This window comes from Sinocyclocheilus anshuiensis, unplaced genomic scaffold (assembly GCF_001515605.1).
Source record: "Sinocyclocheilus anshuiensis isolate Anshui unplaced genomic scaffold, SAMN03320099.WGS_v1.1 scaffold861, whole genome shotgun sequence".
In the NCBI taxonomy this organism is placed as follows: domain Eukaryota; kingdom Metazoa; phylum Chordata; class Actinopteri; order Cypriniformes; family Cyprinidae; genus Sinocyclocheilus; species Sinocyclocheilus anshuiensis.
In genome coordinates, this window is record NW_015554217.1 from 727547 (window position 1) to 733880 (window position 6334).

At 37.5% G+C, this 6334-nt stretch overlaps 1 pseudogene; it reads left to right on the forward strand.

Annotated features, from left to right (window-relative positions):
• Window positions 1-5809, forward strand: part of LOC107671097 (ryanodine receptor 2-like) — a 50858-nt pseudogene extending 45049 nt beyond the window's left edge.
• The last annotated feature ends 525 nt before the right edge of the window (window positions 5810-6334 follow it).

The window sequence follows — 6334 nt, forward strand, 5'->3', positions numbered from 1 at the left end:
TACTTTAATGGCTTCATGTTTTTGTGTTGAAAATTCTCAAATTATTTTTAATTTTAGCGATTTCGTTAATTATTAGCTCACGAACCCCAGTTTGGGAAACCTGCCCAGTAGTAGAAGTACATTGAGTGGGTATTGTATTAAAAGCAATGTGTTCACTAGATGCTGTATGTTGAGTGCACTTGATTACCAGGCACAGTGTAGATACGGGAAGTTGACGGATGACCACATCTCACAGAAAATGCGATCACTGATCCAACACACGAGCGCCAGAGTCCACCACAGACCCGAGAGCAGACCCAGCTTAAACACACGCAGGTTATCACACCTACACACACACACACACACACACACAACTCATGCAACACAACAGGCACTTCAGTTTTGTGCCTGTGCAAATAACCCACTATATATTTCTTTTGGGGAAACTAAACGTATATCTTTGATAGACTAAATAATGCCTTCACCTTTCTGGCTTTTGTTAAACCTCTCAGACATACAGTAGGGTCCACAAGTCTGAAACCAGTAGAGGAATACTTCTATTTTTATTTACTTTATTTTTGACTTGGACTGCATAAATCAGATCATGTTTTCCAACATTATTTGAGATTATCCAAAGAGCATCTCTGGAACATCTGACCATCTCTACAAAGAGTCGCTTGATCAGTGTCACAAATTTACTTACTATAAGTGACCTAGAAATAGTGCGGAATCAGAATTATTTTTATTCATTTTAGGTCATAGGTCATTCTTCCTTAGTTTTTATTTTTTTCCAATTCAAAATATTGTTTATTTACTGGTTTACAGCTTTACATCTAACTAACATGCAGTTGCTAGGGTGTTCTGATTGGTTGCTGCTGGTGGTTATTTACTGGCTCACCCCCAAGTGTCTATGACATTTAGTCTCAGGCCCCTCTTTCAGTGTCAGTCTGCGGGATGCTTCCTATTTATCATTCTCCAGGTGGAAAGCATAGATCCAGTGTCTATAAGTAGCAGACTTCTCCACAATAGGACACATGCTTTGAGATATCATTCATAACTGTAGCATGAACGGTGTGGGAGGAATTACGTGCTGAATTTAATACTTGGGTTAGTTTAATACTAACTAATAATGGTCTACTTCCTGGATGTGGTACAGTAAGCTGTGTGATTTGAGCTGCAGCTTCAAACTGTTTTTCTGTGATGGCTTTCCGTGCTGCAGGTGATGGCGAAATATGGAGAGCTGTATGGATCGGCACGCGTCAGTGAGCTGCTGGGTTTGGATAAAGCCGCTCTGGACTTCAGCTCAGAGGCTCAGGAGAGCAAGAGACCCGTACAAAAGGTTGCCCTGTGAGTTACGACCCTGTGACCCTGTCTTGACTATTTACCATATTTATTTCACCAACCAAACCAGTTTCTGTTCAGCAAAACAGCCCAATCATTTAATCTGCAGAGACTGACAATGAAAAAATGATTTCTGTGTTTGCCAGATGATGGCATCAGTGTTCAATATGGTAGGCTTAAAATAAATCAAATAAATCATTCTCATGTTTTCACAGCTTTAGATTAAACACCATTGATGTGAAGTACCAGATATGGAAGCTGGGAGTGGTTTTCACCGACAGTGTAAGATCCCCTGACTCTTTAAATACTGAACATACAGTATAATACCTGAAGACATTGGCCATCAGTGAGTCAAATCTGAAATTAAATTGTGTTTTCCTTTCTCTCAGTCCTTCCTTTACCTGACATGGTATATGTTTGTGTCAGTCCTGGGTCATTATAACAATTTCTTCTTCGTTGCCCACCTGCTAGACATCGCCATGGGCTTCAAAACACTGCGCACCATACTGTCATCTGTTACACATAATGGCAAACAGGTACTACATTTGATGTGTGTTTGTATGTATATACAGTGGCCCCAAAATGTATTTAGACGCTCAAGTCACACTTCAAAAATATGAATATCATTATAATGTTATTATAACAAAAATATGCTAGAACTAACTAGTCAGGTTTTATTTATGTATGTTATATGTATATGTATATTTTTATATTTATATACTACTATACAACTGTTTTCTATTTTAATATATTTCAAAATGTAATTTATTCCTGTCATGGCAAAGTTGAATTTTCAGCAGGCATTACTCCAGTCTTCAGTGCCACTTGATGCTACAAAAATCATTCTCATATGCTGATTTGATGCTCAAGAACATTTCTTATTGTTATCAGTATTGAGAAAGTTGATTATTAATCATTTTGGGGAAGTTGTGGCCTAATGGTTAGAGAGTCGGACTCGTAACCCAAAGGTTGCGGGTTTGAGTCTCGTACCGGCAGGGATTGTAGGTGGGGGGAGTGAATGTACAGCGCTCTCTCCCACCTTCAATACCACGACTGAGGTGCCCTTGAGCAAGGCACCGAACCCCCAACTGCTCCCTGGGCGCCGCAGCATAAATGGCTGCCCACTGCTCCGGGTGTGTATTCACGGTGTGTGTGTGTGCACTTTGGATGGGTTAAATGCAGAGCACTAATTCCAAGTATGGGTCATATGTGCCACATGTCACGTCACTCACTTTTGTGAAAACTATGATAGATTTTTTTTCAGGATTGCAGCAATTTAATGCCGTTGTTAATAAAACTATTGTGTGACACTGTCCAGATGTTTGGGTTACTGTATATGTGAGAAGGTGTGATGAAAAGCTGTTGTCTGTGTTTCAGCTGGTTTTGACAGTGGGATTGTTGGCCGTGGTTGTGTATCTTTACACTGTGGTTGCCTTTAACTTCTTCCGCAAATTTTACAACAAAAGCGAAGACGGCGAACCAGTGGACATGAAATGTGATGATATGCTCACAGTGAGAATCCCTCTTTTATCTTTTACCATTAACTTAAACTAATGTTCAAAAGTTTGAGGTTTATTTTTTGAAAAAGTCCTTATGTTCACCAAGGCTGCATCTATTTGATCAAAAATACAGAAAAACAGTAATATTGTAAAATATTATTACAATTTAAAAGGTCATTTATTTCTGTGAGGGCAAAGCTGAATTTTCAGCATCCATTTCTTCAGTCTTCAGTGTCACATGATCCTTCAGAAATCATTCTAATATGCTCATTTGGTGCTCAAGAAACATTTCTTCTTATTATGAATGTTTGAAAACAATTGTACTGCTTAATATTTTTTGTGGAAACAGTGGTACATTTTTTTATGATTCTTTAATGAACAGAAGGTTCAAAAGAACAGCGTTTATTTGAAATAGAAATCTTCTGTAACATTATAAATAGCTTTGCTGTCACTTTTGATCAATAATGCACCCTTGCTGAAAGAAAGTATTTATTTCTTTTTTAAAAATCAGCAACCTGTAAGGGGTGTTGATGCTAATTTCTCATGTAAAAATGTTAACCAATCATAACAGAATCAATATAGAGTCATTAAAGGGGTCATATGATGTTGCTAAAAATAATATTATTTTGTGTATTTGGTGTAATGAAATGTGTTTATGTGGTTTAAGGTTAAAAAAACACATTATTTTCTGGAGGGCTAGAGTGAGCAGAGGCGGCGGGCTTGAAAACGGCACGGCCGGCGGATTCGACGAAGGAGCGTCCGGAGGGCTTGCGGCAACCACATGTGACGACCCCGTGAACATTTGGGTGGCGTTATGCAAATCTTCCCACATCGTGACGTAGACATGTGGGGGCGTGTTAGAATGAGCCATTTTAGGTAGGCGTGGTTGACTCTTAACTTTTATAAAGAATATCTCTTTGGATTTGAGACTTTAGTCTTTGCAACTTTACAGATCTTCTTTATGCACCAAGAGCTTGTAACACTCCAAAGAGAAAGGAAAAATTGAAATCGCATCATATGACCCCTTTAAAGGTGCAGTTGCAAAAACAGCTTGTTTAAAGAGTGGTAGTGGAAAATGGTTGTATAAAACAAAATGATGACTGTTTCGGTGCAGGACTAAAGCAAAAAAAAAATTGTGAATAATTCTGTAAATATTAATATTCATGTGTGCATAGTGTTACATGTTCCACATGTATGTTGGTGTGCGAGCTGGTGACCAGTTTGAGTTCTACCGTATCATCTTTGACATCACTTTCTTCTTCTTCGTCATTGTCATCCTTCTCGCCATCATTCAGGGTAAGAGACAGAGTAATTGTGAGAATCTCTTTACTGAAATTGCATATAGCACTTTAAATGAATATGTACACCAAATTTCAATATGGACAATGAGCCGAAGTGTTCAATTTTAATTATTTAGTTTGTCCTCTAACTCGAGTCATGCTGAGCAGCACTGAAGAGCTTCATTAAAAGAGCATGCTCTCACATGCTGAGAGGGGTTTATGGTAAGAGATCTGAGGACTGTATGATGCTGAAGGAGTGTCGCAGGATTCAAATGTTTGGCATAAACTAAATTGTGTTTGTGACTGGTGAATTGCTCTGTTGTCTTTGTATAAAAGGTCTGATCATTGATGCATTTGGCGAGTTGAGAGACCAGCAGGAGCAGGTTAAAGAGGACGTGGAGGTGAGTTTTCACATTCAAATTCAGATTTGCCTTTTTTTACACCAAGCTACATCGTGAATCCATTCATATTTATGATGTCTGTCATCTTGTGTTCCAATTAACACACTAAATTAATTTATCGAAAATTAAACATTTCTTTAATTATAAATCAGAGCCACACTGCACTTGTAAATTAATATTTGATTTCTCTGAGTAAATACATCATTAATCTATGTCAGCCGCTCTTCGGTGTAGCTATGGGTTTTATGCTAATTGATCATGTATAATTAAACAGTGAATGTGGCGTCTGATTTTTTCCTTCAGACTAAGTGTTTTATCTGTGGCATTGGGAGCGAGTACTTTGACACAGTGCCCCATGGCTTCGAGTTGCACACGCTGCAAGAGCACAACCTGGCCAACTATCTGTGAGTACAAAAGACCTGAAAAACAGGTCTGAGATCAGTTATGCCTCTTTTCCATTATCCTTTTTTTCAGTCAGAATTTTAAAAGCTGTTCCGAGATCAATATTCTGGTGGAAAATGAGTCAGCTTTCTTTTTTCGTGAGGGGGTTTGACGTCACAAGGGGCTTTGTTTGACTGTTTAAGAGCGCGACACAGTCCATCTTCTGGAAATCCTGTAGAATCCAACCAATCAGATGATGACTTTGAAACTCGCATTTTGTGTTTGTGGGAGTGAAGTCTAAAGCTGAGATTAACAGAAAGTGTGTCATGTTACAAAAACAATACTGTGATGCCACGATGGTAATGAAATATACAGTATCATGATACTGCACGATTGATGATACTGATGATATTCATATCCTTTTAATTTTACAGGATACCATTGTATTACTGTAGTACAGTATCCCCAAAAAAACACGATAATGCTGTTAATTACTGTACATGTCAGTCAAATCAAAACCTACAGTTAAAAAAACAATGCCGACAAAGTTTAGCTCAGGTAAAATGGGAGACTTGTAAGTTTTTTTTGTTGAAAATAAATTACATTTGTTTTGTTTGCCATTTAGGTTCTTTCTGATGTATCTCATCAATAAGGATGTCACAGAACATACCGGACAGGTACAGCTTGCCATGAATCTTTGAAAAGAGAAATTTGGACCATTTCAGAGTGAAAGATATGTTCTTAATAATCCATTAAAATGTGAAACCACTGACAAATGATCCTTGAGATACACTAAATTGAATTGTGACTGCTGCACTCTTTCACACAACAGGAATCATAGGTGTGGAAGATGTTCCAGGAACGCTGCTGGGACTTCTTTCCTGTTGGAGACTGTTTCCATAAACAGTATTAGGATCAACTCAGCTGAAGAATTCCAGTTCAGTTTATATGGTTCAGCTGGTAAATACTTATGAAGTAAGCATGTAATGTCCTCTGATAATAAGAAGCTGGTGTGTGACTCAGTACTGTTTTGAGTGATTGTTTGGTGCTTATTTATTCTACACTACATATTTATTTTAGTAATATATTGTATTGTTGAGTTTAAGGAACTAAGTTGATGCTGCACTTTTTGGGCATATGGATGGCAATTTTATGTAATCTGTCACTTTGGATTGAATGCAAGTAGTATAAATGTAAAAATGTGGCATTTTTTTAGCTTGAAATGTTACAGAACCCAGGTCATTGTTCACAGTTAACCAACATTATACTGAAAATATTAGTAAATTGCTAGATTTTTACATTTTTGTTACAAAAATGAGGGGCGCTTGTGTATTGATATTATTATTCATGTCTGTAGCACAAACATTGCATGACGATTAGTGTAATAAAGTTTAAAATAAGGACTTATTTGAGCTCTTCCAAGGTCTTTGATTTCTGATATTAATAATTTATG